Source organism: Macaca nemestrina, chromosome 11 (assembly GCF_043159975.1).
Source record: "Macaca nemestrina isolate mMacNem1 chromosome 11, mMacNem.hap1, whole genome shotgun sequence".
NCBI lineage: Eukaryota > Metazoa > Chordata > Mammalia > Primates > Cercopithecidae > Macaca > Macaca nemestrina.
The window spans coordinates 48,166,922-48,185,143 of NC_092135.1; positions in this window are offsets into that span (position 1 = coordinate 48,166,922).

Sequence of the window (18,222 nt, forward strand, 5' to 3'; positions counted from 1 at the left end):
ACACTATGTCCTCACATAGCAGAAGGGCAAAAAGGGACAATCTTCATCTGTCAAGCCCTTCTATAAGGGTATGTACCTCATCCCTTTCATATGGGGAGAGCCCTCTGGACTCATTCACTTCCTGAAGGCCACACCACCTAAGTATACTCTCTTCAGAATTTAGAATTACATGCTTACAATAAAAAACAAAACGATTTGCCAATGTAGAAGAAAAAAAAAGATATCTGATTGTTATTTTAATTTGCATTTATTTATTAGGTTAGTGCAAAAGTAATTGCGGTTTTTGTCATTAGAGAGATTGAAGATGTATTCACATATTTAAAGGTCACTTTCATTTATTTTATGAATAGCCTCTATGTATCTTTTACTTGTCTTTGTATGGTTGTATGTCTTTCATTTAATTTGTTAAAATTCTTTATATATTAATAAGAGTAATTCTGATATAAATGTTAGCAATATTTTTCCATTTAGTTTAAAATTTCTTATTTTTTTCTTCTTTCCTTTCTTCCTTCCTTCTTCCCTCCCTCCCTCTCTGTCTCCTTTTCTCCCTTTTCTTTCTTCTTTTTGCAATAAAGCCAATTATATTAAGCATTTGTCTTATACTTGTATCTCAGAATTTGTTGTTATTTGTTGTGAGGTAGGGATATAACATTTTATTTCAAGAAAATATTAACCAGCAATTCTAACACTTCTCATGGTACATCCTTTCCCTACTGATTTGCAGTTTCACTGTTATCATAGTTCAAGTAATGTTAGACACTTGTTTCTATTTCTTGGTCTTCTAATGTCATTTTTTAAATTTCAATGCCTATTCCAGCATATGGAACATTTTTAATTTGTCATTTTCATTTTGATGACTAAATTGACAACTTCCTGGATCTTCTTGTTGCTTAGCAAAGCTCAGTAACCTTGAGAATGTGCAGATTTCAGGAAATCTTTTTTTCTTTGACCACCTCCTGGGAGGAAGAGGGGTCTGGAATTTACTCATCTGAGTGGAGATTTTAGTGTCAAATACTCTGGCCTTGGCCTTTGTGAAAGAGGAGACCATTTCATGACCAATCATTGTCTATATGTTAATTGCATTTTAAAAGTCAGACAATTTGGTGACCTGTTTGTTCAGATGTTAACACATGTTTAAGTGCAATTGATTCTCCTGTTTTACGTTGTAGGCTTAACATTCAAGAGGTCAGGAAAGATTAATCTCCATACCAATCTGCCCCATCCCATAGCAGTAGCACAGGATAGTCCCATGAAACTGGTCAAAAGCTTTCTCACTCTGGAAGTGAACACCACTCACCCCTAAAGCATTTATTTTCTGCTCTCAAGGCAAGCTCCTCTGGGCAGGAAAATGCTTTGTTAAGACTTGTTAAATCTTAACATTTCTGAGAACTCTAGTCCTCCCATGTTAACAGAAGTACTTTCTTAATCACCAACTCTGTTAGTGGATGCATTGCATAAGATTGGAAAAATTTTAGGGATTTGAAATCTAAGCAGTTTTAAGTGACCCATTGGATCCATGGTAAGGCTGGATCCATGAATGAGATTTTTCTTTCTTTCTTTCTTTTTTATTTTACCTTACTGTTTGCTCTAAGTTTTCTAGGAAAGCAGAATTTTATGTTTGAATTTGATGCTTCTGTTTATTTAATGTACATGTTTCTTGTACACATAAAATGGATTAGTGGTTAAAAGTCTAGATAACTGAGCCAGATTGTTTGGACTCAAATTCTGGCTCCAGTATTGCTAAGAATAATTACGGGAAACAAGGCAAAAGGACCACAATGATTTTTCAGTGTTATGCTACAGCATTGTCTAAAAGACCCACCCAAGAATTCTTTAATTATTGCTTTTGATTTACAATTCAGATCACCTGCCCAAATTTTTTAGTCTCAGGGCCCTTTTACATTTTAATTAGTTATTAAGACACCAAATAACTCTTACTTGTGTGAGTTTATTTATTGATATTCCTCATATTAGAAATTAAGAGAGAGAAAATTTTAAAGTATTTATTAGTTCATGAAAAAATAATCATAGTGATAGACCAATTACATGTTAACAGGAATAACATTTTTTTTTTCCCCAAGACGGAGTCTTGCACTGTCACCAGGCTGGAGTGCAATGGCGCTATCTCAGTTCACTGCAACCTCCGCCTCCAGGGTTCAGATGATTCTCCTACCTCAACCTCCCAAGTAGCTGGGATTACAGGTACACACCACCACAATTTTTTTTTTTTTTTTTTTTTTGTATTTTTAGTAGAGACAGAGTTTCACTATGTTGGCCAGACTGGTCTCGAACTCCTGACCTCGTGATCCACCCACCTCGGCCTCCCAAAGTGCTGGGATTACAGGCATGAGCCACCGCACCTGGCCAGGAATAACATATTTTAAGAAAAATTAACTATTAATACATTTTCCAAAGCAAAAAATTTTGTGAGATGAATGGCATCTGATGGGAGTTCAGGACATGCTGCCTCAAAATATGGCACTTTGGCATTGAGGAAATAGAAACAACAAGGTCTCTCTGAGCTTCTCCCCTGAAACAGGCAATAAAACCCTCTGTGGATAGGTATCCTTTCTATATACAGAAGCAGCAAATGTCTTTATCTCTGAAGACATGGGGACACAAAGAAGAATCTGAGCAAACAAGCCATGTTAAGTTCCTCCCAGTTTACCTTTAAATCATACTCTGTTTATCTGATCATAGTTCTCCACAACTATCGACTTACTCATCAAAGTTAGCATGAAAATACCTAGGTTTCTCTATTTATTTGGGTCTTCATTACCTTATGAAGGGTCCTATGTCACATAAAACTTAAATACATTTCTAAGCTTTTCTCTTATCAATTGTCTTGATATAGGGTCCTCAGCCATGAACCTAGCAATGAGTGAAAAGAGAGATCTCTTCTTTCCTATACATAGTTTTATGTTTTTGCACTTCTCTTCAATTTTTACAAATAGAGGTAAACTGTGTTCTCATATCTGCTCCTGCACTTAATATGTTCTTATATATTGTTTTGATTGAAGTTTATGAAGAAAATTTGGCATCATGAGGGTATGTAGTTGGAAGAGTCTTTTTTTTTTTATTTTTATTTATTTTTTTTTATTTTTTTTTTGAGACGGAGTCTCGCTCTGTCACCCGGGCTGGAGTGCAGTGGCCGGATCTCAGCTCACTGCAAGCTCCGCCTCCCGGGTTCACGCCATTCTCCTGCCTCAGCCTCCCGAGTAGCTGGGACTACAGGCGCCCACCACCTGGAAGAGTCTTTAATAGCGTCTTCTGACAGTTGTGGATATTCTTTGTTAGTACACCAAAACTATGCAAGGGTTTGTTTGGAAAGGTTCATTGCAATGTGGAATCTCAAACCACATTAGTGAACTTTTTGCATTTCACATTAATGTATTGGTATATTTTGTAGTTTAAATGCGTTATTTGCCGATGCATAATTTTGTACCATCATACATTGTCATTTGGAAAATATTGATTTATTAATTATGCAAATTTTCTAAATGTTAATACATTTCTTTGTATCAAAAATTATAGCTATTATTATCACTATTGATCTTACCAGATAGGTCTTTAAATATTAGGAAGCTATCAAGCTCATGTTGCAGACATACTTTTTCCAAAGTTCTAATTTTAGCTTGAAAGTTCTAATTTTATCAAATCAACAAATATTGATAATTTTTTTGAAGAGTCATAATTACTTATTCATATTTAAGAAAATGCCTACTGAATATCTAGATCTGAAAAACAGTGGCTTTTTACTTCTTTTCCAAAGAAGTGATTTTTGTTTGTTTGTTTTGGAGACGGAGTCTAGCTCTGTCGCCCAGGCTGGAGTGCAACGGCTTGATCTCGGCTCACTGCAAGCTCTGCCTCCCAGGTTCAAGCAATTCTCCAGCCTCAGCCTCCAGAGTAGCTGGGACTACAGCTGCCAGCCACCATGCCCAGCTAATTTTTTTGTATTTTTAGCAGAGACAGGGTTTCACCATGTTGCCCAGGCTGGTCTCTAACTCCTGAGCTCAGGTAATTCACCCACCTCAGCCTCCCAAAGTGCTAGAATTACAAGCGTGAACCACCACTCCTGGCCAAAAAGTGATACTTGTATTTCATGAAAATGAATTCTGAAAAGCATTAGCCAAACCACTACTGAGCTCAGGCTGCAAGGTTTACTTGTACTGAATTCATAAAATGTCTAGGTCAGTTAACAACTCAAATAAAAGGGCTTCTCATCAAGACTACTGTGGAATTGCACTAGGCAGCAGAAGTTCATTATGTGTACTTCTCATTTTGGAACATAGAATATTACAAAGATATATAATCAAAGGTTGAAATGTAATAAAATTAATGTTCTTATGTTATATTGAGGACATTTTACATGAAACAATTTTTTTAAAAATCTGTGAATATCTGGTGGTAAAGAAGCTAATGGCTACCAGTAGAGTGGTGTTATCAGTTTCAGCCACCATTGTTCAATGTAAATTTCAATTCAGTAAAAAGGAAAATAATAAGTCATTATTACTATAAAAGTAGTTTTGAACCTAAAAGAGGTTCAGTTTTTCTAGAAGCTGAAGGATCACAGTTTGAGATTTGATGACTTTTATTTTAGCATGTAGATCCAGTAAAATACCATGCGATTTCTTTCTGGTAAAGCACATAATCCTAAAATAATAGATTTATTTTTCTATAAAGCATGAACTAATTTGTCTCTAATTTAGCAAACTTATTTCTGCATGCTTTTCCTAAATGACTGTATAACCTCTGTTTCTCAGATTCTCTTGAATCAGCTGCACTATTCTGTTACTTCCTTCATTAATGAGTTAAATATTAAGACTTACATGTTCCCACAATATATTTGCTTGAGAATTACGTCTTACCTCTCAAAAATTATGTTTTGACACCACTTACTATGTGCTGTTGAGTATGTGGTTTAAATTCTATATGCCTTTTCTGTCAAATGGAAATATTTATAGTTACTACACAGGGTTATTGTAATAATCAAATGATTTAACACATGTACTACACTTAGAACAGTGTCTGGCACAGCATAAATACTGTATACTATATAAGTTTACCTAATACTATTTATATTATTAAGAAAAACTCTCTAATAAATGTTTTTAAATAGACATCTCCTCCACCCTAGAAAAAAACAATTAGTTCTCATGTGACTAGTTTCGAAAACATGAAAACAGTCCAAAAGTTTAGCATTCATACAAATGTTTAAAATGAACCTAACATCCCAAAAGACTATCTTGTCATTTCTCCAATACATAAGGTGAAACCAAAAGAATTACAAAAATCTCTGTATTTGGTGATCTTTTCCCAAGGGCAAATGCTCTGTAAAATAAGCCCTATACTCAGTTGAGATGAGTCAATGGGGTTTTGTTTTCAGACAACTCTCCCCTCAAGTCCTCCTTTGCTTCTGTTGACTCTGTTATTTGCCAATTATTGGATGAGTGCAAAACATCTGACCATGACAGAAACAAACCTTCAGTGAAGTTATGCAGTTCCAGTCATAACGTAGCCAGAAAATGCAGTGAAAATGGAATCTGAAAAGCATTCGCCAACCCACTCCTGAGCTCAGGCTGCAAGGTTTACTTGTACTGATGTCCATAAAAATAGTTTAAGTATGAATCAGGGAAGAGTAGCTATTTTAAAGCTGCCAATAGTTTCTTTTTATTGCTTGAGGTAGAGTGAAGTAGAGAGTTGAAAACTGTTAAAGTAGGAATATTTTGCATTTTGTTTTAAACATAGAATTTGTCATGGGGTAGATCTTTCCTTCCTTCCTTCCAAAAGGCATCATTTTAGCCAGTGTCTTCTAGCCTTGCAAATACAAAGTCATTGTACTGGCAAAAACAAATTCAAAGGCAGAGACTGCAGACTGAGATATTATTCCATTATTGATTCAAACTGCTGTCTTGGCCTTTGCTGAGACGAGTATGGCTGTGTGTACTTGTTCTTTCTCTCCCAGAGGCCTGAGACAGGGCAGGACTCCTGGACTTAATAAAAGAAAGGAACAGGGAATAACAATCTTATTTTCTTAAAATAAAAATAGATAATTCAATTTTTTTCTTAAACTGGTTAATTTTTGTTTATTGATAGTTAAAAAAAGTTTCTTTCAGTGTTGTAACTTCATATTGTCAATGCTATATAAATTATTCAAATAGTTACCAAATTTACAAAAACTTTTATTCAGTTTGTTAATGTTTGTAAGATTTTAGAGAATTTCAAATTTTTTTGAACAGCATCTAATCTCAAATATTCTTTCAATTGATAATGCTCATTGATCAGTTTGTCAATAATGTTCTCATTTTATGACTTATTATGAGTTTTATATTATCTGATATGTTTTTTGTCAAATTAAAATGTAAAGCTTTTAAAATTTGTTCACATGGTTCCCTCCTCCCCACTAATGAAATTATTAAATAATCCAAGGACTTCCTTAATACTTCTTTTTAAAATGTATCGTTTCCTCCAAATGACTATTCCTTTTGGTATGATCCAAAAAATATTTTGTTACAATTTACTTTTTGTAGTTAGAATAATTTCTATCAATTTTATTGCTCCTATGTATTACTTCTGTTTCATATTTCATCTGACTTTTTTCTTTGAACAATAAATTGAAGGGTGAAAACATAAGGTACTCTTCATATATATCTAAATCAAGATTCACTTGCTTTATTGAAATGGTCCAAAATATTGTTTCAAATTGCTATTAGTTAGTGTAATCAAGTTTTGTCAACTTTGTGAATATCACTTATATACAGATGGTAGTCTTTAAAATATTGAAGCACATTGCAAGAACTGGACAACTTCGTAACAAGCAGACTCTTATTTTTCATTTAGACTTGGTGATGAAAAATCAAGATTAGAATGTGTCTTAGTCTGTTTTCTTTTGCTATAACAGATTACCAACGATTAGGTAATTTATAAAGAAAATAAATTTATTTCTTACAATGTTGAATGCTTGGAAGACTAACTTCAAGGGGCTATATCTGGTTAGGGCCCTCTTGCTGGTAGGGAATCTCTGCAGAGTCCCAAGTTGGCACAGGGTATCACTTGTCAAGAGGGCTCACAGGAGAGAACCCAATTGGCTTTTATAACAGACCCACTTGCATGATAACTAACCCATTCCTGTGATAACCCATTAATTCACTAACCCATTAATCCATAAATGGACCAATCCATTCATGAGCACAGAACCCTTAAAGGCTCTTAATACATGAGCCTTTAAAACACTTCTTAAAACATGAGTTTTAGAAGAAACAAACATTCAAATCATAGCAGGATGTATGTTGAAATACAGAACTATTTCAACTTTAGCTGAATCAATAAATAACTTTAATAATAAAATAGTCAACTTAGAAATAGCAACTTTGAGCTTTGTGGGGGCAGATTTTTCTTGTGAGATTTAGGCAATGATCTGCATGTGGCCATGTTCTTATAATGTGACCTTCAGCCCTGCTCCTTAGTGTGATGCTGCATGATAAATTAGCACAGTGCGTCAGATGCTATTTCTCTACCAGGATGGCTAATATTCACTTGAACGTGCTAAGAGACTTATAAATACTCCACTGAGAACTAAATGACCCCCTAAATCAACTTTTTTTCTAAAAAGCTCATGACCACTCCACTCCAACACCTCCTGTATTAGTCATCTATGCAGCATAACTTAAGACACAACAGGCCGGACATGGTGGCTCATGCCTGTAATCCCAGCAATTTGGGAGGCCAAGGTGGGTGGATCATTTGAGGTCGGGAGTTCGAGACTAGCCTGACCAGCATGGTGAAATCCCATCTTTACTAAACAAATACAAATTTAGCCAGGAGTAGTGGCACATGCCCATAATTCCAGCTACTTGGGAGGATGAGACAGGAGAATCACTTGAACCCAGGAAGCAGAGGTTGTAGTGAGCTGAGATCATGCCATTGCACTGAAGCTTGGGCAACAAGAGCAAAAATCCACCTCAAAACAAAACAAAACAAAAAAGACACAAGAGCTTAAACAGCAAACATATTAGCTCATAGATTTTATGGGTAAGGAATCTGAACATGGCTTAGCCAGATGCCTCTGTCTAAATATGTCTATGCAATCAAGCTGTTGGCCAAAGCTGTAGGGGACCATCCACATCCAGGCTTACTTGGATAACTGTTGGCAGGCCCCAGATCATTTCCAAAATTTACCCACATGAGCCTCTCCACAGAGCTTCTCCATAAAGTGGCACCTGGCTTCCCTGGAGTGAGTGGTCCAAGAGAGAATAAAATAAATAACAGAAAATGGAAGCCAGTCTTTTTTATTATCCAACCTCATAAGCGACATTCATAACTTCTGCCATAGTCTGTCAGAAGTAGGTGAATAAGTCCAGCCTAGGACTCAAGGGAAGGGGATTATACAATCAAGGGAAGGGGATTATACAAGGGTGTGCATATCAAGGGAAATGAATTATACAAGGGAAGGGGATTATACAAGGGTGTGCATATCAAGAGGGGGGATCATTGAGCACCATTTTAGGGGTATGAAACAGGTATGATGAAGGTAGGTCAGACTTTTTTTATAAAAAGTCAATCTTAACAAGTTCTGATGAAGATTCTTACTTTTGAAAATCTTACAATAATGTGTGGCCATATGGCCATGTGGCTATGTTCTTAGAGTCTTGGAGGAGGCACAATGAGGGTTCCTCAAATTTCAGCCTCATTCGTTTCATGGCAAATCCCTTTTATCTATACTTCTCCTATGGCAGTAGCTGGCACTTAGTAGATTCATGGCAAGTGATAGTCCATGTTGCTAATATTAATATGCTCCTATGATTAACATCCATATATTTTCCAGCTAGGTATGGGTATCATGTATTTTCCAGGTAATCTGCTTTAAATTTTAAATTTTTGTTCTATTTTCTTGGTCCACCTTTCCCATTTTCCTATTTAGACTTTACTATGTCATTCCATATGGTCCTTGGCTAAATTTTTCTCCTCAATGATGCCACATGTTAGAACTTGAGTTGTCAGCATTTAGTTGAAAATTCTCTTCAGGATAAAGAAAATGTGTAAAGTGAAGTGCACATGCTTATAATTTGAGAAAATCAGGGCCCTTCCAGTTTTCACTTGGTTTCTGAATCCCAGACTCATCAATCACCATTTTCTAGGCCATGTGAAGGTGGTAAAAGGAAAGAAATAATATGAAACATCAGTGTTCTCACACTGTTATAAAGAAATATCTAAGACTGAGTAATTTATAAAGAAAAGAAGTTTAATTGGCTTACACTTCTGCAGGCTATGTAGGAAGCATGACAGCTTCTGGGGAGGCCTCAATAAACTTTTCGTCATGGCTGAGGGTGAAGGGCAAGCAGGCACATCTTACATGGCCAGAGTAGAAGGAAGAGCGAGAGAGGTGGGAGGTACTACACATTTTTAAACAACCAAATTTATGAGAACTCTATCTTAAGACCAGTACTCTGGAATAGTGCTAAACCATTCATGAAGTGATCCAATCACCTCCCACCAGCCCCCACATTCAACAGTGGTGATTCCAATTTGACATGAGATTTGGGCAGGGATACAGATCCAAACCATACCATTCTGCCTATTGCCCCTCCAAAATCTCATGTTCTTCTCACATTACAACATACAGTCATGCTTTCCCAACCATCCCCTGAAGTCTTAAGTTATTCCAGCATTAATTCAAAAGCATAAAGTCCAAAATCTTATCTGAGAGAAGGCAAATTTCTACCTATGAACCTACAAAATCAAAAAGTTAGTTACTTCCAAGATACAATGGGGGTACGGGCATTGTGTAAATACTCCTGTTCCAAAAGGAAGAAATCGGCCAGAAGAAAGGGATTACAGGCCCCAGGCATGTACAAAACCTAGTAGGGTAGTCACTAAATCTCCAAAATAATCTCCTTTGACCCAGTGTCTCACATCCAGGGCACTCTGAAGCAGGGGGTAGGCTACCAAGGCCTAAGACAGCCCTGTGTCTGTGGATTTGCAAGGTTCTGCTCCACAGCTGCTCTCATGAGCTGGCATTATGGTCGTACCATTCTGGGGCCTGGAAGACAATGGCCCTCTTCTCACAGCTCTACTAGGCTGTGCCCCAGTGGAGATTCTGTGTGGGGACTCTAAGCCCACGTTTCCCCTCCACACTGCCCTAGTACAGGTTCTCCATGAAGGCTCCACCCTTACAGCAAGCTTATGCCTGAACATCCAGGCTTTTTCATACATTCTCTGAAATCAAAGTGGAGGCTTTCAAACCTCAACTCTTGAACTCTGCAAGAGTTTTAGCCACAGCTGGAGCTAGAGCAGCTGGGATGCAGGGAGCAGTGTCCTGAGGCTGTTCAGTGCCATGGGCCCTAGGTCCGGCCCACAGAACCATTCTCTCCTCCTAGGCCTCCCAGCCTATGATGAGAGGGCCTGACATGAAGATCTCTGAAATGCCTTGGAGACCTCTCTCTTACTGTCTTGGCTATAAACAATTGGCTCCTCTTTACTTTTGCAAATTTCTTCAGTTAACTTCAATTCCTTTCCAAAAAAATGGTCTTTTCTTTTCTATCACATAATCATGCAAAATTTCCAAACTTTTACACTCTGCTGTCCTTTTAAATATAAGTTCCAGTTTCAGATAATTTATTTGCTCCTGCATATGACCTTAGGTTATTAGAAGCAGTCAGGCCATGTCTTGAACACTGCTGCTTACAAATTTTTCTTGCCAGATATCATAAATCATCATTCTCAAGTTCAAGGTTCCGCACATCCCTAGAGAAAACGCAAAATGCTGGCAATTGCTTTGCTAAGAAAAAAAAAAGTGACCTTTGTTCCAATTCCCAATAAGTTCTGATACCTCCTCAACTTGGCCTTCACTGTCTATATCACTATTCAGCGTTTTGGTCACAACAATTTAACCAGTCTCTAGGAAGTTCCAAACTTTCCCTCATCTTCCTGTCTTCTTCTGAGCCCTCCACACTATTCTAATCTCTGCCCATTACCCAGTTCCAAAGTCACTTCTACATTTTCAGGTATCTTTATAACAATGTCCTCCAGTATTTTCTATATTAGTGTGTTCTTACACTGCTATAAAGTAATACCTGAGACTGGGTAATTTATAAGGAAAGAGAGTTTAATCGGCTCATGACTCTGCAGGCTGTACAAGAAGCATGATGACTTCTGGGGAGGCCTCAGGAAACTTCCAATCATGGCTAAAGGCAAAGGGGAAACAGGCATGTCTTATATGGCCAGAGCAGGAGGAAGAGAGAGAAGTGGGAGGTGCTACACACTTTTAAACTACCAGATCTTATAAGAACGCTACAAGAACAGCACTCACAAGAACAGCAATAGGGGAATGGTGCTAAACTATTCATGAGAAACTGCCCCTATGATTCAGTAACCTCCCACCAGGCTCCACCTCCAACACTGGGCATTACAATTACATGAGATTTGGATGGGGACACAGATCCAAACCACATCAATCAGTAAGTGCTTATTCAGGGGCACTATTCCAAATGGGTCCTTGGAAAGTCTTCTTGGTTGGATTTAGCTATTGTTATTAATGGCATACCTTTATATAATAATTTCCATGTCCCAGGCCCTATTGTCCTTTATATTAAAGTACAAGGAACTGATTTTTTGTGTTTCTCAAATTCATTCATTAAAATCCTAACTTCTAATATGATGATCTTAGGAAGTGAGACCTTTGGGAGGTAATTAGACCATGGGGGTTGAGCCCTAAAGATTGGATTAGTGCCCTTATAAAAGGGACCCCAGGCCAGACACAGTGGGCTCATGCCTATAATCTCAGCACTTTGGGAGGTCAAGGCAGGCGGATAACCTGAGGTCAGGAGTTCGAAAATAACCTGGCCAACATGGTGAAACCCTGTCTCTAATAAAAATACACAAAAAAATTAGCCAGGCATGGCTGGGGCAGGAGAATCGCTTGTACCTGGAAGGTGGAGGTTGCTTTGAGCTGAGATTGCACCATTGCACTCCAGTCTGGGCAAGAAAAGCAAAACTCTGTCTCAAAAAATAATAAAATAAAATAAAATAAAATAAAAATAAAATAGATCCCAGAAAGCTCTCTTGCCCTCTTTCTACCATGTCAAGATATAACTAGAAGTTAGCAGTATGAAACTGGGAAGAAGGCCCTCACCAGAAACCGCCCATACACTGATCTCAGCTTCCCTTCTCACAGCCTCCAGAACTATAAGAAATACATTTCTGTTGTTTATAAGTCACCCAGGATATGGTATTTTGTTACAGCCACTTGAACTAAGACACTTATTTAGTCCTGATAATAGTCCTGTGAAACAGGTGCTATTACATCTACATTTTCAGATAAAGAATAGGAACTCAGAGAGAAGTAACTGGCCATCATCACATAGTACTTCACAGGTAAGATGCAAACTCTGTCAATCTAGCTGTAGAGCCCATGCCCCAACATAGTTCAATGAAAGATCACAAGGCCCATATTCTGAATAAAGGATGCCTAGCAAATTAGAGACAATGTTCAAAATTCTGAAATTCCAAAGCTCGTCACATGGCATATACTCATCAAAAGATATGTGACACCATTTCTTTTTTATACTAACTGGATACTGATATGATTTGGCTCTGTGTCCCTACCCAAATCTCATTTTGAATTGTAATACCCACTTGTTGGGGGAGGGACCTCAGGGAAAGTGAATAGATCATGGGGGCAGTTTCCCCATGCTGGTGTAATACTGAGTTCTCATGCAATCTGATGGTTTTATAAGCCTCTGGCATTTCCCTTGCTGGCACTCATTCTCTCTCCTGAGGCCCTGTGAAGAGGTGCCTTCTGCTATGATTATAAGTTTGATGTGGCTTCCCCAAACATGCAGAACTGTGAGTCAATTAAACCTCTTTTCTTTGTAAATGACCCAGTCTCGGGTATTTCTTCATAGCAGCGTAAGAACAGACTAACACAGAAACAACTAAGTTTGTCAATTTCCAAAACAAGTTCTTGCCCTGTGGTGAGCTTCTAGGGTCTTTATCTGTGCAGGTATACAGGTCTCAGCATTGTCCATGTCTTGGACACGACACCTTATCCCTTTTTCTCCTTCCTTTCCTATCTCTATCCTCCAAGCCCTTCAAGGTATTGCCCCATCTTTAGTTCATACAAAGCAAAATAAAGTATTCAATTCCTTTTCTTTCTCCATAAAATTGCTTGACAAACATGAACAGTAACACAGATCACTTGAGTTCTTGAGTTTAGACACATGAAAATCAGGCTAAATTATGTGTATTTTCTCAAGATTTTCTGGAAAGAGACCTCTTGCCTCATATGGGCAGGGGACTTTCTGTTTTAATAGGAAAATTTAAATTGTTAGATGAGTTCTCGGCCACTCACTCTGCTAGTTAAGTCTTTGTTGGCACATTTTACTGTTTCTCTCCATTGTTTAAAACTGCAGTATTTTATTTATTTTAAGAAATGTTGCAAAATTTCTATGCAAAACTGAATCTGGCACACTTTTTTTTCTTGCTATTCATAGATGAATGTTTGCTAGAGAAATATCTGAACACAAAAAAAACAAAAAAAAAAACCCAGCTCTAACTATGCCTGCATCCATTTGTGGGAACAGAATTAAAATACAAATAAAGTGATGTTCATGGTTTCTGCTTCTTTTACTCTGTTTTCCTAAAACATGGAAGGAAGTGAAGCCTCTTCCATAGTTTCAAAGACTCTGGAGAAACTTTTACGTAATCACTGATTCTGACAGCTTTCCATAAATCTCTCTGAGAAAAACACAGGAAAAAGCTTCAGAGTGGAACCTTGGGGATACTGAATTTGGAAAGACGCCTGAGACTTCATGTGACTCAGTGGAGACACGTGTAGCTGATTTATCCACAGAATTACTTCTTTCCTGTGTGCTTTCTTATATGTGGAACGAACCTTCAGAGAGTTCTTTCACAACCTTCCACAAACCTTTCCAAAGGTTCTGGAATCAGGCAGAACTGTTCCTTGGAGACAGATGACACCATACTCCCAACACTTAAGGAGAGGAAAGGCTATCTTTAAATTTTCCTTGGGCAGTGACAACCAAGACTAAGAGCACTTTGGGGCTGTATGAATATAACACATTTCCTCATATAAAACAGCTGTCTTTAGGGCCAAAATGAAATGTTATCTTCTATTGCTTATGTATAGTGAACCTAAAAGATTTTAATGAGATCTGTTTAGCAACTGCTAAAATCATGTCCATCAACAATATTCTTATTTCTTTGCACCAAAATCCATCCCTCAAACAACAGCACAATTCTCCCCACAGCTCCTTTGAAGTTATCATTCTTTTCTTGCTGTAATTTCTGGATTCAGATAACTTGCTCAGTTTCCACATTTGACAAACTTCCTGTTTCACTTTCACTGCTGCTTCCAAATTTGTTTCTTACTCTGTTATAGAAATGGATGTGGCCACTCTTAAAATTGATGTGCTATATACAATTCTGTTTTCATGGCTATAATCTTTGGGGTCTGTAACTCTTTATGGAATAGTATTTTCCTCCCAATGTTTGTCCTTCAAATACTTTCTGCAGCTTTGCTTGTTTCTTATACTCAGAAATGATTTTTTAGGGAAAATAATTAGGGGTCCATTAGCAAAATAGTTACTTAGGTGAGAAAACGAATCTTGAATTTCAATAGCAGAAGCATGTCTGGGCAAAAGAGAACACTGGGTATGGAGACAGGATGGTGGGATTGGAGAAAGGCTAAGGGAATGGATCTATCTGTAAGTAGGCCCAGAGGAGGAGTATTTGGTCAGGCCAGACATGGGTTATCTCAATGGCGGGTGGTGCTGGGGAATGCAGGTAGGATGTGCTCAAAACTTGCTGTGCAGATAGCCCTCCTGTCTGCTTAACCTTCTTGCATTGCAGAAGTAGGATTTTGGCTGGTGAGCAATGACTAAAGTTGCTAGCGCCTGAGGGAGCAGGGCCAGGCAAGAGCAAGGAATGTTTTTGCCAGAGCTTAGAGACTGGAAGTTGTGAAGCAGATGATTAGACCAAAGACTTAGAAATGGACCCGAAGAAACAATACAGTTCTAAAACCTGTTCCACGGATTTGGAGAAAGAGACAAAATGGTGATGGAGGGGATAACAATTAGTACAAATTATTAGAATCAGACTAAGCAGCCATGCTGTTGATGCTGAGCTACCAATGTCTTACTGATCTTCATCCCCGCCCTACATCCACAGAGACACTTTATATAAGAAGAATCAATCTCTTGAAAAGTACTAATAAATGTATCACAGTGAAAAAGTAAAAATGTTTAAAGAGCCCAGTGCTCTTCTCCTGTCTCCTGCCCCTCCTTTCAGTAATATTGACTTTTGCACCAGCACTCATTGATGTCTGTTTCCAGGGCAACTTGCCAGGAGAGAATTTAGAAGGTAAAATGGGGCAAAGACAGGAGAGATCCAAGAAAAAGAACATGTCCTGTAATGTGCAGGCTGCTTCTTTCCTCCTGTTCACAACCTGAACAGCATTCTTTTTGCTCTACATGAAAAGGAAGCTTCATTCCTCTTCCGGCCCCACTCCATGCCCACACATCTGCAATCTCAAACCAGCCAAGGAGGTATGCAAATAGAACTTACCACATGTTGAGTTGCTTCCCAGTAGGGTAAAGAAAATGGAAGCTGTAGCCCACAACTACAGCAAATTAGGTTTTTCCAAGAGAAGTGAGGAGCTATTGTTACCTAAGAACAGTATAGCTTTGGGAAGTTTTTAAAGAGTTTTGCTGTGCACTAGACCCTACTTTGTGTACATGGGGGTGTATGTGTGGAACTGTCTCAGCTTCTGTGACGTTTCCACATGTTTACAACTGCTGCACTTCCATGCTGAGATCATGCAATGTGTGTTAACACCTACAATGGGTGTGTGAGCCCAGAGCAGCTGTCCAGCATGTGTTTCCAATGGTCTGGGATATATTCTAGCTGGAGCGTGTCCACAGGAGTCTAGTAAAATACTTCATGCTGTCTTTTCCTTTAGTTCTTCCTGACACATGCATGTGGGAGTTGTGAGCTGAGGGTGTGAAATAGCATTGAAATGAAATCTGCCCTTTGAGTTCATGCAGAAGGTTCTTATGTGGGGGAAATGCACATGGAAACTTCTTGAGTCTTCAAATGAGGCAATATGCCAATGGGCCATTGAATTGCGCTCTTGTATGTATAGCATTAAGGAATGGCTTCAATGCTCGAATCTTTCAAAATACGTTTTACCTACAATTATTGCCAAAATCCAATAAGTATTGAGGATTAGGTTCTTTCTTGCCTGCCTGCCTGCCTGCCTGCCTTCTTTGTACTGCCAGGGACTTATGTGGCCCAGGGCCCTTTCAAGTTCTCTAAGTTTCAGGAATGTTCTAGAAGCACTGGAATGTTATTTAGCAGCTGCTTATTCTGGGGATATAGTGGTTTAATCACTAATGCAAATCTCCAAAGCATCATGTCTCACTAACTTGGAACACCTAATTCCCTGTTTCACCATGAAGCCAATATTTGAAATGTTTATATGAAGAATAAAATCTCTCTCTTTTAAAGTTGACTTTGAAATAGTATTGCAACATCTAATGATTTTTGTGCAGCCACTATGTACAAGGCCTAGTTCGTGCAAAATGCCAGACTTTCCTTGTTATTTTGGATCAGCTTTTGCAAGATTGTGTTAGCCCATTGCCCTGACCAGCTGGGATAATATTCTGCTTGCTGCCCCAGGCCAAAGAGCATGACTGTTTCATCTAGGGTGGCCTTCTGAGTAGCTGATGTAATTCAAAAAGACAGTTTTAATGGTCTAAACACTGCAGCCATTGCCCTTCCATTCCCACACCCCATTGTCATTTATATATTTTATAAGCTGTGCTCTATTCTGGAGTAACTTGAAACAAGATGTTTGAAATTTAATTATTTTGTGTGGATTCTCAAAAAGGAACTCAGCTGATTCTTGATCTATTAATGAAAGAAGACTTTTGTAAAGTATATATTTGTTTACACTATGAAGAATAGCAAGTTTCTATTAAAACAATTTAAAATGTAAAATATAAAATGTGTCTAAAGACTTCTATTCAAAAATGCATATAAGGGATTTTTGTGCATATGATGAAACAGTAACTTATAACTTTGAGAAGACAGAGGAGTGAATTCTCTATTGCAAGGATATCAAAAAGGTGATCATTTTGATATTCCTCAACAGGCACTGATTTATAGAAATATACACATATATATAATAATTTAATAACAGTTCAATGTAGCAGCTAGTCTGGCACAGATTTAATTATATACACTATAAAGTGCTATAGCTCTACTTAATCTCTTTCAATTTCTAAAATCAGAAACAGTTTTACTAATTATTTTACTGTCCATGAAGAATTTTTCTTTTTTTTTTTTTGGTCTAGTAGACCTAACTTTTTCATGTCCATCACGACCACTGCCAGCAAACAGATGAATGGAAGAGAAGAACCTTCATTTACTTCGCTATCTAGTTGATTTGTCTCCACAGTGACACTCACATATACACATTTACACACATGCACACACACACACACGTGTGCACACTCCAAAATCTTTGATTTTTTGACTATAAATATTTGGAATTCAATTAGTATTTTCCAGTGCCTAGATATAGTTTGGTTAGAACTTGTCAGTTCACAATTTTTTTTTTACACAAAAGGGGAGGAAAAAGATCTAGAGTAGGTATCTGCAAACTTTTTTGTAAAGCGCGAGATACTAAACACTTTTGGCTTTGAGGGCCGTGCTGCCCCTGGCGCTGTTATTAAACTCTGCCATTGTGGTGTGAACCCAGCCATAGGCAGCAGGCCAGGTTTGTCCTACAGGCTGTGCTTACTGATCCCTGATCCAAACCGAAAGGTTTACCTTGTTTTCAGGATTCCACCATACCCTGTTGAAGGAAGATTTAGTCACTCCTTATTCTTTGCACCCTAATCTTTCATTTGAGTCCCCACATATAGACTAAAGTAGGTATTTGAGGCAATTAACCACATCAGTGATTCCTAATGTATGTTCCACAGAATATATAAACTGAAAAATCCTGTTAAATTCACTTCTAATGAATTTTGGAATTACTACACACTATATCCCTCTAAAGGCTCAGTGTAAGTCTACCATAAAGCAACCTGTTTACCCCAGAGTCTCTCAGACTTGGAAACCCTTTTGAACATATGTCTATAAACATCCTGTAAAGGTAGTGTTCCAAAGAACAGGCATTGAGAATGCCGATCTAGATAA